This window comes from Macaca fascicularis, chromosome X (genome assembly GCF_037993035.2).
Source record: "Macaca fascicularis isolate 582-1 chromosome X, T2T-MFA8v1.1".
Lineage (NCBI taxonomy): Eukaryota > Metazoa > Chordata > Mammalia > Primates > Cercopithecidae > Macaca > Macaca fascicularis.
This window is the reverse complement of record NC_088395.1, coordinates 133,890,483-133,909,725: the sequence shown is the minus strand read 5'-3', so window position 1 is coordinate 133,909,725 and position 19,243 is coordinate 133,890,483.

Sequence of the window (19,243 nt, the reverse complement as noted above, 5' to 3'; positions counted from 1 at the left end):
ACAACTTAATCCCACTGCCAACTATCAAAAACAAAGAGAGAATTTTAAAAACAAGAAGAATTGAATCATTATGTACCAGGCATGTTCAATAAAATAAATTGCTTATTTCTCATCAGAAACCATGAAGGAGTAATTAAGACACTCTGTATAAACATGATGTTAGTGCGTTTGTCAGTAGATGACAGGACCTATGAGAAATGATAAAGTCCTTCAGGCTGAAATAAGACATTTTTTCAAATCTTCATAAAATATTTTTTTTTGAAAAAATACAGTAAATGTAAATATAAAAGTTAGGAAAAATAGATAATACAAATGTAGTTTTTGTTTATACTTCATTTTCTTCTATTTTAAAGGACAACCATATGAAACATTCTTAAATATCTTGGTTGATAAAATACCCAATGTATAAAGATGCTTCTTGTTTCATAAAAAGCATGAATAGTCGTTGACAAAGCTGTAAACAAAGGTTTTACATGTTATTGAAACTAAATTGGTATTAATCCAAACTATGTCGATGTGAAGTTATATATGATTATTATGATTCCCAGGGAAACCACTAAGAAAATAATTAAAAATATGTAATTGAAGAAATGACAAGGAAATTAAAATGACACACCAGAAAATACCTCTTTAATACAAAATACTGTATTTAAAAAGGGATTAAGGAGTAAAAAATATAAGACATAAAAAAAAACAAATAGTAAATGGCAGAGATAAGGCCCATCTTGTCAGTGGTATGTTAAATGTCAATGGATTAAATTTTCCAAGTAGGGAAAAATCCACATAATTCAAAGTTGCCGTTTTCTTTGAAAAGATCGAGTATATTGACACACCTTTGGTTAAATTCACTAGGCAAAAATGAGAGAAATTTCAAATTACTAAAGTTAGGCATTACAGTGGGGATATTTCTACCAACCTTACAGAAATAAAGAATTATAACAAAACATTATGAACCACTGTATTCAAATTTATTAGGTACCATATTTGAAATGCACACATTTCTAGAGAGGCCAAAACTATCAAAACTAATTGAAAAAGGAATAAATCAGAATAAATTTATAAAAGTATGGAGATTAAATTATTAATAATGTTAAAAAAAATTTTGCAACAAAATCCACTCTCAGATGGCATGTATTAGTTCCTTCTTACACTGCTATAAAGAAATACCCAAGATTGGATAATTTATAGAGGAAAGAGGTTTAATTGACTTACAGTTATGCATGGCTGGGGAGGCCTAAGGAAACTTACAATATGGTGAAAGGCACCTCTTCACAGGGCGACAGGAGAGAGAATGAGAGTCGAGCAAAGGGGGAAGCTCCTTATGGAACCATCAGAGCTAAGAACTTACTATCACAGAACAACATGTGGGAAACTGCTCCCATGATTCAATTACCTCCCACCAGGTCCCTCTCATGATATGTGGGGATTATGGGAACTACAATACAGGATGAGATTTGGGTGGGATACAGTCAAACCATGACATAGCATTACTAGCTATTTCTACTAAACATTTAATAAATAGCAGACCAGGCATGGTGGCTCACGCCTGTAATCCCAGGACTTTGGGAGGCTTGGGTGGGGGAATCGTGTAAGGTCAGGAATTCGAGACCAGCCTGACAAGTATGGTGAAACCCCATCTCTACTAAAAATGCCAAAATTAGCCAGGCATGGTGGTGCACCCCTGTCATCCCAGCTACTCGGGAGGCTGAGGCGGGAGAATCTCCTGAACCCGGGAGGCGGAGGTTGCAGTGAGCTGAAATTATGCCATTGCATTCCAGGCTAGGCAACAAGAGCGAAACTCTGTGCTAGGAAAAAAAAATTTCAAGTATAATATTTGGAACATATCAGTTTACTAGCTGGGCACAGTGGCTCACACCTGTAATCTCAGCACTTCGGAGAGCCAAGGTGGGCAGACACGAGGTCAGGAGATCGAGACCGTCATGGTGAAACCCTGTCTCTAATAAAAATACACAAAATTAGCCGGGCATGGTGGTGTGCCTGTAGTCTCAGATACTCAGGAGGCTGAGACAGGAGAATCGCTTGAACCCAGGAGGCGGAGGTTGCAGTGAGCTGAGATTGAGCAAGACTCCGTCACAAAAAATAAAAAAAATAAAAAATAAAAAAACTAGTTAATATTAAAACTTTATAAATTCTTCCCTTAAATTTCATTTTTCTAAGGTCAGGAATCAGAGGCAGAGTTAGTGTGCCTCTCCCTCTTGGAAAGACAAAATAGACACATAGTGTGAACTTTTTTAAAAAGGCAATGCAGGAAATTAACAGGAAAACTGAAAGAATTCACAGAATCTTTCAAAGAAAGATTGCAACCTACATTGTGAGCCAGGTGAAAATTAGCAGTATGACAGAGAGAGAGACTGCCTAGAGGATACACACCCCCACTTGGGAACCTGAAAATCCAGGACATAAGGGGGAAGGCCTTAACTCTACTCAGTACTGAACTGATTTAGGGAGTGGTGTGTTAGTTCATTTTTACACTGCTATAAAGAACTACCTGAGACTGGGTAATTTATAAAGAAAACAATTTTAATAGATTCACAATTCCACATGGCTTGGGAGGCCTCAGGAAACTTACAATCATGGCAGAAGATGAAGGGGAAGCAAGGCATGTCTTACCTGGCAGTGGGGGAGGGACTGTCAAACAGTTTTAAACCATGAGATCTCCTAAGAACTCACTATCATGAGAACAGGATGGGAAAACCAATCCCATGATCCAATCACTTTCCAGCAGGTCTCTCCCTTGACATGTGAGGATCACAATTCTGATGTGATTTGGGTGGGGAAACATAGACAAAACATATCATTCTGTCCGTGACCTCTCACAAGTCTCATGTTCTTCTCACATTTCAAACACAATCATGACTTCCCAACAGTTTCCCGGAGTCTAAACTCATCCCGGCATTAACCCAAAAGTCCAAGTTTAAAGTCTCATCTGAGACAAGGCAAGTCCCTTCTGCCTATGAGCCTATAAAATTAAAAGCAAGTTAGGACCAGACACAGTGTCTCACACCTAATAATCCCACATCTTTGGAGGCCAAGGTGGATGGATCACTGGAGATCAGGAGTTCAAGACCAGCCTGGCCAACATGGTTAAATCTTGTCTTTACTAAAAATACAAAAATTTGCCAAATGTCATGGTGCACACCTGTAATCCCAGCTACTAGGGAGGCTGAGGCAGGAGAATTGCTTGAACCCAGGAGGAAAAGGCTGCAGTGAGCCAAGATTAAACTACTTCTCTCCAGTCTGGGTGACAGAGTGAGACTGTACCAAAAAAAAAAAAAAAAAAAAAAAAAAAAAAAAAAGCAAGTTAGTTACTTCCAAGATACAATGGATGTACAGGATGTACAGGCATTGGGTAACTGTTCCTGTTCCAAATGGGACAAACTGGCCAAAACAGAGGCTACAGGCCCCATACAAGTTCAAAACCCAGCAGGGCAGTCATTAAATCTTAAAGCTCTGATATGATCTCCCTTGACTCCATGTTTTGCATCCAATGCATGGTGATGCAAGGGGTGGGCGTCCAATGCTTTGGGCAGCTCTGCCCCTGTTGCACTGAAGGATGCAGTCTCCGTGGCATTTTGATGGACCAGTGTTGAGTGCCTGTGGCTTCTCCAAGTTCATGGTGCAAGCTGCTGGTGGATCTACCATTCTGGGTTCTGGAGGATGGTGGCCCAATTCTCACAGCTCCACTAGGCAGTGCCCCAGTGGAGACTCTGTGTGGAGGCTAAAACCTCACATTTTCCCTTCACATTGCCCTAGTAGAGGTTCTTCACGAGGGCTCCATCCCAGCAGCTGATTTCTGCCTGGCATTCAGGCATTTCTGTACATTCTCTGAAATCTAGGCAGAGGCTCCCAAACTTCAACTCTTGTATGTAATCACCTTCTTTGTTCTTATTTATATTTATATCTGAGATCTACTTTACCTAATAATAAAATAGCCACTTCTGCTTTTACATTAATGTCAGCATAATACTTTTCTTCTATCCTTTTATTTGTAAATATTATTGTGTTTGGAGTGATTTTCTTGTAAATAGCCCTCAGTTGAGTCATAGTTTTTTTGTTTTGTTTTGTTTTTTTCACTTTGCTGATACTTTTCTTTAATTGGTGTATTTAGACCATTTGCATTTCTAGCAATTACAGAAATGCAATTGATGGAAGGTTGGGAGTCTCCTGAACCAGTTAACCTGCCACTGGGTTGAGGGATGGGAGATGTTGAGTTTGGATAGTTCTCTGCCATTGGGTGTAAAATTGAGAGACACTCATCATGGGCCACCTTCTGCTGCTGGTGAAGGGATGGGAGGCCCGTAAGTACTCTCTGGTGGTGTAGTAGACACAAACCTGCTGAGGTAGATGTGAAGCAAGGGATGGTTTGACCAGCCCAGTTTCTGCTAGTGCTGCTCCTCTGGGTTGATAGACTCACTGCTGCTACTAAATATGTCTCTCCACTAAATCTCTTCTAAGCTTTCCCTTGATTAGTGATTTGACCAGACGGAACAGGCTTTTTTGTTTGTTTGTTTTGAAATTCCAAGGTAAAAAATAATTAGCCCATTTAGAAAGAGTTGTAGAGCTTTAGAATTTAAAATAAAATACGCCAAGATTTACATTCAAGTGTTAGAAGTTGTTAAGCATAGCCAATGTTGTTTGTGTTAGGAGCTATTTGCTATATACTCAGCACTGTGCCAGGCATTACAGATATACTAAAGAAGTATACCTTTTTATACCTACATAATTGTGCTTTTTGTGTTGACTTACTTGGCTTTCAAATTTGTAACATAATGTGTTAATTGGTTTGTTTTTATTATATTCCATTTACCTATTAATCTGATTGTGTTTATGGGAAAAAGAATAAAATGGCAATACACGTACATATCTTTATGTATATCTATGTGTGTATAGATATATGTATTCATATATGCATATCTCTATCATACATTTGTGTTTATGGTATACATATATGATAAATGACTAGATATAGTTACATAAATATATGAATTCCTATATATCTAATCATGTGTCTATTAAATCAGAGCCAGAAACAAGAACAAAAGGAAAAATAAATTTTAAAAAATAATTATTTCTTCCATTAAATCTGAAATATCAGTTTAGGGCAATGTTTCTATTACAGATAAACAGAGATTCTTTCATTCTAGTATATAAAGACATACTAATGATGTGGTTACTTGTATTAGATACAAACTGGTATATATCTTAAGAGTCTAAACAAGCTTTGATCAGAGTCATTTAGTACTTGTTTTAGACTCTCACATCTTTCAGTGTTTGTATTCTGCCTTTGAATAAGAATTAATTTATCCTACTTAAGTGAGCAGTGAACCTCAGAATCACTGTCTGCTGGAGAAAGCCTGCATTTCTTTATTTTAACCATACAAGTGATACTTTGAAAATCTGAGATCCAAGTTAAATGCTTTTGACTCAGTGCTGGAACTCTATCTGAATGAATATCAATATTGTTAAATCTTCTTGCTGTGTGTATTAGAAAGTGAAAGTTTAAAATCCTTACTTTTTATTTTTGAACTAAGGCCAAGAGAGTAATTTTGTGCTATTGATTTGAGATGACAATTTTATTCAATTAGTAGTTTTACATTAATGCACTCCATATAGACAAGAATTTGCCTTAATAAAATATGAAATGTGTTCAGCTTTTAAGAAAGAATACCAGCATTGATTTAGTATTCTTTAAAAATTAGCCATCATTTTTCAGAAAAAAATTAAAAATTATATTTTAATGTATATTTTTGGTTAATCTTAGAAATATGAGTTAATTGATGCATTTGATTATAGGCACCTTACAGGTAAGGAAAACATAATAGTATATCTTCTATATGGGTAAATTTCCATTTATATTGATGTTCGTTTTCATGGCTAGCATACCCATTCCAGAATATTTAAAAATAACCTTAAGAAGAAGAATCTATTCTCCTAAAACCTCTCACTAAACTTTAAAAGAAGATGACATTCTCACATTAGAAAGAAAAATCCTTGAGGAATCGCCATACTGTTTTCCACAATGGTTGAATCAGTTTATAGTCCCACCAACAGTGTAAAAGTGTTCCTATTTCTCCACATCCTCTCCAGCACCTGTTGTTTCCTAACTTTTTAATGATTGCCGTTCTAACAGGTGTGAGATGGTATCTCATTGTGGTTTTGATTTGCATTTCTCTGATTGCCAGTGATGACGAGCATTTTTTCATGTGTCTGTTGGCTGTATGCATGCGTTCTTTTGAGAAATGTCTATTCATATCCTTTGCCCACTTTTAGATGGGGTCGTTTGTTTTTTTCTCATAAATTTGTTTGAGTTCTTTGTAGGTTCTGGATATTAGCCCTTTGTCAGATGAGTAGATTCCAAAAATTTTCTCCCATTCTGTAGGTTGCCTGTTCACTCTGATGGTAGTTTCTTTTGCTGTGCAGAAGCTCTTTAGTTAGTTAGATCCTGCCTTACAAGAGACCCTGAAGGAAGCACTAAACATGGAAAGGAACAACCGGTACCAGCCATTGCAAAAACATGCCAAAATGTAAAGACATTGAGGCTAGGAAGAAACTGCATCAACTAACGAGCAAAATAACCAGTTAATATCATAATGGCAGTATCGAGTTCACACATAACAATCTTAACCTTAAATGTAAATGGACTAAATGCTCCAATTAAAAGACACAGACTGGCAAACTGGATCAAGAGTCAAGACCCATCAGTCTGCTGTATTCAGGAGACCCATCTCACACGCAGAGACATACATAGGCTCAAAATAAAGGGATGGAGGAAGATTTACCAAGCAAATGGAGAACAAAAAAAAGCGGAGGTTGCAATACTAGTCTCTGATAAAACAGATTTTAAACCATCAAAGATCAAAAGAGACAAAGAAGGCCATTACATAATGGTAAAGGGATCAATTCAACAGGAAGAGCTAACTATCCGAAATATATATGCACCCAATACAGGAGCACCCAGATTCATAAAGCAAGTCCTTAGAGACTTACAAAGAGACTTAGACTCCCATACAATAATAATGGGAGACTTCAACACTCCACTGTCAACATTAGACAGATCAACGAGACAGAAAGTTAACAAGGATATCCCGGAATTGAACTCATCTCTGCAGCAAGCAGACCTAATAGACATCTATAGAACTCTCCACCCCAAATCAACAGAATATACATTCTTCTCAGCACCACATCATACTTACTCCAAAATCGACCACGTAATTGGAAGTAAAGCACTCCTCAGCAAATGTACAAGAACAGAAATTATAACAAACTGTCTCTCAGACCACAGTGCAATCAAACTAGAACTCAGGACTAAGAAACTCAATCAAAACCGCTCAACTACATGGAAACTGAATAACCTGCTCCTGAAAGACTACTGGGTACATAACGAAATGAAGGCAGAAATAAAGATGTTCTTTGAAACCAATGAGAACAAAAATACAACATACCAGAATCTCTGGGACACATTTAAAGCAGTGTGTAGAGGGAAATTTCTAGCACTAAATGCCCACAAGAGAAAGCAGGAAAGATCTAAAATTGACACTCTAACATCGCAATTAAAAGAACTAGAGAAGCAAGAGCAAACACATTCGAAAGCTAGCAGAAGGCTAGAAATAACTAAGATCAGAGCAGAACTGAAGGAGATAGAGACACAAAAAACCTTCCAAAAAATCAATGAATCCAGGAGTTGGTTTTTTGAAAAGATCAACAAAATTGACAGACCGCTAGCAAGACTAATAAAGAAAAGAGAGAAGAATCAAAAAGATGCAATAAAAAATGATAAACGGGATATCACCACCGACCCCACAGAAATACAAACTACCATCAGAGAATACTAAAAACACCTCTGCACAAATAAACTAGAAAATCTAGAAGAAATGGATAATTTCCTGGACACTTACACTCTCCCAAGACTAAACCAGGAAGAAGTTGAATCCCTGAATAGACCAATAGCAGGCTCTGAAATTGAGGCAATAATAAATAGTCTACCAACCAAAAAAAGTCCAGGACTACACAGATTCAAAGCCGAATTCTACCAGAGGTACAAGGAGGAGTTGGTACCATTCCTTCTGAAACTATTCCAATCAATAGAAAAAGAGGGAATCCTCCCTAATTCATTTTATGAGGCCAACATCATCCTGATACCAAAATCTGGCAGAGACACAACAAAAAAAGAGAATTTTAGACCAATATCCCTGATGAACATCAATGCAAAAATCCTCAATAAAATACTGGCAAATTGAATCCAGCAACACATCAAAAAGCTTATCCACCATGATCAAGTGGGCTTCATCCCTGGGATGCAAGGCTGGTTCAACATATGCAAATCAATAAACATAATCCAGCATATAAACAGAACCAAAGACAAGAACCACATGATTATCTCAATAGATGCAGAAAAGGCTTTTGACAAAATTCAACAGCCCTTCATGCTAAAAACGCTCAATAAATTCGGTATTGATGGAACGTACCTCAAAATAATAAGAGCTATTTATGACAAACCCACAGCCAATATCATACTGAATGGGCAAAAACTGGAAAAATTCCCTTTGAAAACTGGCACAAGACAGGGATGCCCTCTCTCACCACTCCTATTCAACATAGTGTTGGAAGTTCTGGCTAGGGCAATTAGGCAAGAGAAAGAAATCAAGGGTATTCAGTTAGGAAAAGAAGAAGTCAAACTGTCCCTGTTTGCAGATGACATGATTGTATATTTAGAAAACCCCATTGTCTCAGCCCAAAATCTCCTTAAGCTGATAAGCAACTTCAGCAAAGTCTCAGGATACAAAATTAATGTGCAAAAATCACAAGCATTCTTATACACCAGTAACAGACAAACAGAGAGCCAAATCAGGAATGAACTTCCATTCACAATTGCTTCAAAGAGAATAAAATACCTAGGAATCCAACTTACAAGGGATGTAAAGGACGTCTTCAAGGAGAACTACAAACCACTGCTCAGTGAAATAAAAGAGGACACAAACAAATGGAAGAACATACCATGCTCATGGATAGGAAGAATCAATATTGTGAAAATGGCCATACTGCCCAAGGTAATTTATAGATTCAATGCCATCCCCATCAAGCTACCAATGAGTTTCTTCACAGAATTGGAAAAAAACTGCTTTAATGTTCATATGGAACCAAAAAAGAGCCCGCATCTCCAAGACAATCCTAAGTCAAAAGAACAAAGCTGGAGGCATCACGCTACCTGACTTCAAACTATACTACAAGGCTACAGTAACCAAAACAGCATGGTACTGGTACCAAAACAGAGATATAGACCAATGGAACACAACAGAGCCCTCAGAAATAATACCACACATCTACAGCCATCTGATCTTTGACAAACCTGACAAAAACAAGAAATGGGGAAAGGATTCCCTATTTAATAAATGGTGCTGGGAAAATTGGCTAGCCATAAGTAGAAAGCTGAAACTGGATCCTTTCCTTACTCCTTATACGAAAATTAATTCAAGATGGATTAGAGACTTAAATGTTAGACCTTAAACCATAAAAACCCTAGAAGAAAACCTAGGTAATACCATTCAAGACATAGGCAGGGGCAAGGACTTCATGTCTAAAACACCAAAAGCAATGGCAACAAAAGCCAATATTGACAAATGGGATCTAACTAACTAAAGAGCTTCTGCACAGCAAAAGAAACTACCATCAGAGTGAACAGGCAACCTACAGAATGGGAGAAAATTTTTGCAATCTACTCATCTGACAAAGGGCTAATATCCAGAACCTACAAAGAACTCAAACAAATTTACAAGAAAAAAAACAAACAACCCCATCAAAAAGTAGGCAAAGGATATGAACAGACATTTCTCAAAAGAAGACATTCATACAGCCAACAGACACATGAAAAAATGCTCATCATCACTGGCCATCAGAGAAATGCAAATCAAAACCACAATGAGATACCATCTCACACCAGTTAGAATGGCGATCATTCAAAAGTCAGGAAACAACAGGTGCTGGAGAGGATGTGGAGAAATAGGAACACTTTTACACTGTTGGTGGGATTGTAAACTAGTTCAACCATTATGGAAAACAGTATGGCGATTCCTCAAGGATCTAGAACTAGATGTACCATATGACCCAGCCATCCCATTACTGGGTATGTACCCAAAGGATTATAAATTATGCTGCTATAAAGACACATGCACACGTATGTTTATTGCGGCACTATTCACAATAGCAAAGACTTGGAATCAACCCAAATGTCCATCAGTGACAGACTGGATTAAGAAAATGTGGCACATATACACCATGGAATACTATGCAGCCATCAAAAAGGATGAGTTTGCGTCCTTTGTAGGGACATGGATGCAGCTGGAAAGCATCATTCTTAGCAAACTATCACAAGAACAGAAAACCAAACACCGCATGTTCTCACTCATAGGTGGGAACTGAACAATGAGATCACTTGGACTCAGGAAGGGGAACATCACACACAGGGGCCTATCATGGGGAGGGGGGAGGGGGGAGGGATTGCATTGGGAGTTATACCTGATGTAAATGATGAGTTGATGGGTGCAGCACACCAACATGGCACCAGTATACATATGTAACAAACCTGCACGTTATGCACATGTACCCTACAACTTAAAGTACAATAATAATAAATAAATTAAAAAAAAAAAAGATTTTGTTTTAAATGAATTGCACTTTAATTTCCAAGAACGACCTTCTTTCCTTCTTCTTTCATTCATGCAAAACTTGTATTTATTGAATGCTAACCATGATGTAGGCATTTTTCTAGGTATTGAGGATAAAGCACTGAAGAAAAACTATCCATTACACTCATACACCTTATAATTTAGCAGATAAGCAGATAATATACAAATAGCTAAGATTTTGAAACAACCTAAATGTCCATCAACAGATACACAGATAGAGAAAATGTGGTACATATACACAAGGGAATACTATTCAGCCACAATAAAGAATGATATGCTGTCATTTACAACAACATGAATGAAATTGGAGATCATTATGTTAAGTGAAATAAGCCTCACTTTGGGTTTGGATTTTCGGATTTGTGGGATCCAAAAATCAAAAGAATCAAAAATCAAAAGAATTGATCCAGAAATCCAAAGATTTGAACTTATGAATGTAGAGAGTAGAAGGGTGGCTATCAGAGGGTAGGAAGGTTAGTGGGGAGTTTGTGGAGGGGGAGGTGAGGATGGTTACTTGGTACAAAAAAATAGAAAGAATAAATAAGACCTACAATTTGATAGCACAACAGGGTGACTATTATCAATAAAAACTTTACTGTACTTTTTAAAATAACTAAATATTGTAATTGGATTGTTTGTAATGCAAAGGATAAATGCTTGAGGGGATGGATACCCCTTTCTCCATGATGTGCTTATTTCACATTACATTGCATGCCTGTATCAAAATATCTCATGTACTCCATAAACATATGCATATAATATGTACCCATAAAAATTTAATAAAATTAGAAAATAAAAGCAAAACAAACCAAAAAACAAATTATGCACTATAAATATTTTAATTGCTAAGAAGAAAAATAAAGTAGGGTAAAAAATGTAATATGATCATACTTACATTATAGAACATCTATATTAAAGTATAAATGTGGGTCATGTTTGCAATTCAATTTTCAACTGAAAATACATTTGCTACAATTGATTTCTTCTTATCTATGTAATGCAGTTGTTGTTGCCTGTGAGTAGGATACGATGTGCTTGGATTTCATAAATATGTGTGGATTGTTTATATGTTATATTTTCTCACAAGTCTTTCTTACCCTGTCTTACAAAAATACTTTCTATCAGAATCATGAAAGCATTTAGGCAGAGAATTATTTCTTGCCTACCATAAAATGCAAGTTAGAACCTAAGTAATATATTTGCAAATCACTTGTACATTCTCATATACAAATTAATCTTTACACTGATTGAAATTCAGCCTGCTTTAAGGCAGATTTGTTCTCTCTCTGTTTATTACCCCTCCTCATTCTTGAGAGTTTTGAGAGAGAGCGAGAGAGAATTTTTTTTTTTTTTTGAGATGGAGTTTCGCTCTTGTTGCCCAAGATGGAGTGCCATGGCACTACCTCAGTTCACTGCAACCTCCACCTTCCGGGGTTCAAGCGATTCTCCCTCCTCAGCCTCCTAAGTAGCTGGGATTACAGACGCCCACCACCACACCTGGCTAATTGAGAGAGGACTTTTTAAGCATTTTTATACCCAGGACTTTCACATACTAGAATGAATTTAAAAACAAAACAAACAAACAAACAAACAAAAAAAAAAACATATGAAGCAGAGAATCTGACCAATAGAATGACTGCTCTGTTTTATTGGAGATTGGATAGAGATAGCAGTCAGCATCTTTCAGGGTTAGAACACGATTTGGAGGAATAAGCAGGTCCCATAAATATTTAGTTTTTTGGCCCGAGAAGCAGAATAGAGGGACACCATAGCAGTTAGAAAAGGCTAGTTACAGCAGAACACAAGGAAGATCTAAAAAGGGAAGGAACGATTTATACTAGGGATAGAACTTAGTTTAGGGACTATAACGCTGAGTCATATTTGCACAGTGATTTAGTCCCAGGTATCCTTATTTCTTGGGGCTGTTTTTATTGCTACTTGGGTACTTAACGAAAATTGACATCTAGATTTCAAAGTAACAAATTCTTGGTGTGTGCTGAAATATTTCCAGCAGCTTTCTTGGAGAATGTGCCATATACTTTTGTATTTAATAATGGTTAAGATTTGGAAAGATAGAGAAAAAGGCAAAAACATAGCAATAATCATTTTTCTACTGAAAGTGGGATTCTCAAACTTTGGTGTACATGGGAATCCACATCCCCTGGAGGGTTTGTTAATTCACATACTTTTGGTTTTGTCAACAGAGGTTCTGATTCATTAGGTTTGGGAGGGCCTGCGAATTTTTATTTCCGACACGCTCCCATGTAATGCTAATATTGTTTATCTGTGGACAACACTGAGAACCACTGTATTAGCATTATGAGTTTTTGGAGGGAGTGTTAGTACCATCTTTTAATAAAGGCAAGATATAAGTTAATATTTAACTAAACATAGTAAACTTTTAATATTTGTTAAGATTGAAAAATAAATGGATTGTAATTCACACCTTTTACCTCTGTATTTGATTTAAGTGTTCTAATACTGTGAAACAATATGAAATAGCCAAGAGACCTACTAATTTCTACGCTAGATAACATTGACTTTGGGTAAGCTATTGAAAACTCTGGGCATCCAGTTCATTATCTTCCAGAATGCCAGTTTTACTTTTATTAAAGTGTTGTTGTGGGATTCAAATGAGACAATGTTTATTTTTAATCGATAAAATGAAGGGGATGTACTAGATCTGTGACTTTCTTAAATTTTGCCCTTATAGCCTTTAGATTCTGTAGAGGGACTCTAGTGGATACTAAAAACATAGTTTTTTTCCAACTTTTTAAATGAACTATTCAATGACAACAGCAACCACACAAACTACTGGACAGGACATACATTATTCATTAATTCTTGTCATTCATATAATAAATTTTATTGAGTAAAATGTATTAAACAGATTCCTAATACCTAATGAATACTCATTCTTTCACAACAACCACTAATAAAATCCTTATATATTTTAAGATACTGACAAATGCAATTTTTTAAAATGTATGTTTGACTCAGCATCACAAAGGAGGTTGTCTGGGCCATGTGGCACATTTCTAGCTAATATAGCACGAGTGGAAGTTGTTGCAATAGAGAATACTTAGTTAGCATCTGTTCTTTTCATTTTTGAGTTTCTTTTTCTTTCTGACCATAATGTGAATGTGAGAATTTATGCACTGCCAATGATCTTGATGGAAGGGGGAGAGACCCCAAATTTGGTGGACAAGTGTACTAGGAGGAGGTGAACAATGATATCTTTCCTTCACTCTCTACATCTACTCTTCTTTTATGTGAGAGAAAAGTTAGCCCCTAACATTTATAGTCCATATCTTAGTTTCTTGTGTATTTCCCTTTTATGTAGATTTTTATTAGCTGAATTGAGTCCCCTCAAAATTGGTATGTTGAAGTCCTAACCTCCAGTACCTCAGAATGTGATGATATTTGAAGACAGGCTGTTTAAAGACGTAAGTGAGTTAAAATGACGTTGTTAGGATGAGCCTTAATTAAATATGACTAGTGTGTTTATAAGAAGAGGACTGTGACATGTACAGAGAAAAGACCATGCGAGGACACAAGAAGGAAATGATTGTTAAGAAGCCAAAGAAAGAGGTCTCCAAAGAAGTTCCCTTACCAACTCATCAATGTCAGACTTCTAACCTATGAAATTGTGGGAAAATCAGTCTCTATTGTTTCAGCCACTCAGTCTTTGGTACTTTTGTTATGGCATCCACAGCAAACAAATACACAGTCAACCAAACCTAACACATATAGGGTGCTTGTATTAAAACAAACAAACAAACAAACAAAAAACCCACTCAATGTTCTACTAGATCTTATAACCCAGTTGGAAATACAATGAAATAAGTAATCACAATTACACAATAATAAAAACTGGCACTCAGTAAGTCCTTAATACATATTTTTAAATCAACAAATAAATGACTAAATCTTTAAAATGTCACTAGAGCTGCAACAATGAATTTTAAAAATGCAAAATAATATGGGACTGCATAGCAGGAACAATTAGGTTAAAAGGCTTACATAAAATAATAAGTAAAGAATTGGAGTGGAAGAAATGGAAAGGGGAATTCCAGAAACTCTTTAAGGTTTCTTTCTGCTATAATAGTCAATGATTCTATATAATAATCTAAGGAAAATATACATGAAATCATTCAGAATGAAGTTATAGTTTTTCAATTTAAATTTATAATTTTATTGAGAAATAAAACTGCATACTGAGTATCATTTCTGTCAGCTGAAGGCCATCATGGTTGGCTTACTGAATTTTTCACTTTTATCTGGATATTTTAGTGTCATATACTCACTTGAGCAGAAAATTAAACCCTCTCCCCATACTTCCCACCCTGCCCCCACTTGCAAAATTTCAAAACATATCCCTAATAAATCAGCGAAATAAATTACTGTTTTTCAGTCAGGTTGTGTAATTACCACATGGTTGAAAATGTCATCTTCATTAGTAAGATTCTCTTTCTCTTCAAAACTGAAGTAGGACATATTAGGATAGTTCTCCTAGAGGTGAATATCAAAAGCAATCTTTAAGTGGGAACTTGTGAATCACTTTAGAGAGAAATTGACAAAGCAACAAATATTAAACCCACACACATTTTCCCAAATTAATGTCGGCTGCCTAGAAACACTGTGCAGTACAAAGTGTTGACTTTACACTTACATATTATGTAATACCTTAATCAGACCATGTGCCATAATAGTGGAATGTCATATGACATCCTTCTTCACAGTGTAACTACTACCAAATCTTAGAAACAAAGCTTAAAATATGTTAAGCCACTGCCTTAAAATTCTTCAGAAAAAGGCTGATTAATATTTAGGTTAACATTATTTCAGGAAGTATCTATATAATTCCACTTGGGTTTCTCTCAAATCTTCTTTTGTTATACAAGCTCAAACTGAATTATGCATAACAAAAAAGTCAAATTTGTAGAGAAAATCAGATAAAAATATGTGTTTTAAAGGAATAATATTTTCTAAATCTATATTTTATGTTAGATTTTAGAAATAATTAATGGAACTAATGCCTACTATTGATAATTACATCAATTATTCAACACTTTTATCTCAAACTTTAAGTTTAAAAGCACGTATTGAGGCCGGGCGCGGTGGCTCACGCCTGTAATCCCAGCACTTTGGGAGGCCGAGACGGGCGGATCACAAGGTTAGGAGATCAAGACCATCCTGGCTAACACGGTGAAACCCCGTCTCTACTAAAAAATACAAAAAAACTAGCCAGGCGAGGTGGCGGGCGCCTGTAGTCCCAGCTACTCGGGAGGCTGAGGCAGGAGAATGGCGTGAACCCAGGAGGCGGAGCTTGCAGTGAGCTGAGATCGCGCCACTGCACTCCAGCCTGGGTGACAGAGCAAATACTCAATCTCAAAAAAAAAAAAAAAAAAAAAAAAAAATTATTGAAAGCCTTATACGTACTAGCCATTCTGCTATTTTCAAAAGACAGACAAAGCCATGATCCTCATTTAGCTCAAGCTCTGAGGACATGGTATGTGAAATATAAGTAAACAAATACAATATACAAGGTACACATGATAGAGTGGAATAAAGGCATACGCACATTAAAAAGAAAGCCTAGATTGGAGGTCGTTATGATTATCTACAGAAAGAAATGATATCTAACCTGGAAACTGAGAAATGGTAAGATTCAACTCAAATAGAAAAACATAAAAAAAATTTGCATTCATATATAATGATAGCTACTTAATTGTAGTTATATAATTGCTATATATTATATGTAATTATATACATATTATATATCTAACTATATATATATTTTATATAAATATTATATATATATATAGTTCCTGTATTGTGCATCTCTCTCTGTCTCTCTCTCTCTACATATATATACACACACACATATATATCTCTCTACATATATATATACATGTATATCATATATATACATATATATACACACACATATATATATCTCTACATATATATATACACATGTATATATATGATAGCAGCAGTTCTAGTTATATATAAATCTCAACTTGACTAGTCAAAATATGTAAATGAGTTAGGGTTTGCTACATTAACAAATTGTATTAGTCCATTCTCATACTGCTATAAAGAACTACCTGAGACAGAATAATTTATAAAGAAAAGACAATTAATTGGCTCACGATTCTTCAGGCTGTACAGGAAGCATGGCTGGGAAGGTCTCAGGAAACTTAAAATCATGATGGAAGGCAAAGAAGAAGCAGGCACTTCTTCATATGGCCAGAGAAGGAAGAATAGATAGATGAGGGAGATGCCACACACTTTTAAAGAACAAAATATCATGAGCTCTCACTCACTACCACAGGAGTAGAACTACAGGAGAAATCCACCGCCATGATCCAATCACCTCCCACCAGGCCCCATCTCCAATAAGGTATTACAATTTGACATGAGATTTGGGCGGCGGCACAGACCCAAATCATATCATAAGTGATCTCAAAGTCTCAGTTATTTAAACCCATAAAAAATTATTTCTTCATTCGTAATATATAACTGGTGTGAATTGCCAAGGTCTTTTGCTCATTGCAGTCACATAGGGACTTATTCTAATCTAGGCACCTCCTCAATGTATACTTCACAATTTCTGCAGTAGTGGAACAGCTGGGCTGAAGAGTTGAACATCAGCCTGAAAGTGACCTTTGTCATATTTGCTCATATTTTTAGCCACAGCAAGTGAAATCTTACCATGAGTCAGCTCTTGCAGAACTTGATATCATGACCAGTAGGTTGACTTTATTTAGCTCACTGACATCAAATATATTCTTCACAATCTATTATAAAATGACCAAATAAAAATCAGAAAAAGAAAATTGTAGTTCTGTTGAATGTTTTAATATCTTCATATTATATAGTTTTGTGCATTTAAGGAGTGGTATGTATTATGCAGGAAAAGCTATAGTGAAGATCAGAAAACATGTTTTATTACTGTTTTTCCCACACATCTACTAGATATCTGCAAGAAAGTCCATTATGATCTATGAATAGTAAAACAAAAGTTTCAGTAACTACTCTTCTTTACATTATATAGAAAATGGTATATGACAGATTATTAGTTTCCTTCTGGTCACACTCACAAAAAAGTCAAAGGGCATCAGATTATTTATGACATAAAAATAAATCTGAAAAATGAAACCTACACCTATGAGGAAACTTATACATATTCTCATACTTTCCTTTTATGAGATAAATTTGAAGAATGAAAATGTCTTATTTTACCTATGAGAAATTTTAGTCATTTGAAACTATAACATAATTATTTTTAGGTGATGATTGATTCAGCTGTTATCATCTCCAGGTAAAGTAATTTTAGCTGTATTTTAAGATTTACCTGGTCATGTTATGTTCTTCAAAAGTACACAAATATCAGCATTCTATTTTCTCTAATAAAGAACACATTTTATATTATGATATGTGTTTAAATGTTTTATATTTTGATATGTGAGGATATGCTAGTTAGTTGGTTATATAAACTTATCTATAAATCAAAGCAAGTTGGAGTATATGAAAACAGCAGGAATTAAATTATTTAATAAATGATTCATCTGAATTTTAATCTGAGTATATACATATATGTAAATTGATCCACCTTTGGTATGGTGGCTTGAGGAGCTCTGCTGATTCAGACACCATAGGACAAAGAGATATTTGGTATAAATTGTAATACAGCAGCATTTGCAGTTTCTAAAAAGTGTCCATAGGGCATACAACAAATAAATACATATTTAAGAAGATTTACTCTATCCCGGTAAAAACGCAAGAGTCAGTGACTCTTGAGCATAATCCATTCACATTTCATATAAATTGAATCATAAAATATGTAGCCTTTTGTGTCTGGCTTTTTTTCTTACCGTGTTGTTTTCAAGGTTTATCTGCGTCATGACAGGTATCAGTACTTTGTTCTTTTATGGCTACTATTTCATTGCATGGATATGACACCCTTTTATTATTCATTCATAAGTTGATGAACATGTAGGTTGTTCTCACTTTTCTGGCTATTTTGAATAATGTTGCTATAAACATTTATATACAAATTTTTGTGGAAACAGACACTTTCTATTCTCTTTGGCATACAGCTAGGATTAGAATTGTGGGTCATGTATATATACACACACACACATATATATATACATAAGTATACACACATATATATATACATATATATAATATGGTTATGTTTAACTTTTAATGTTTACAGTTTATGATTAGGACTATACTTAACTTTTAAAGCAACTATCAAACAACTTTCCACAGCATCCACAAACTTTCATATACCCAAAAACAACAGACTTGGATTCCAATTTATTCTCATACTTGTCATCAAGCCATTTTTATGTTATTATCATTATTTTTAATTTTAGTCATCTTAGATTGTATTAAGAAATATCTGATTGTGGTTTTGAGTGCTTACTGATCATTTGTATATCTTCTTTGAAGAAATATCTATGCAAGTCTTTTGCCCATTTAATTTTTTCATTAGGGTTACTTCGTTTTTGTTGTTGAGTTAT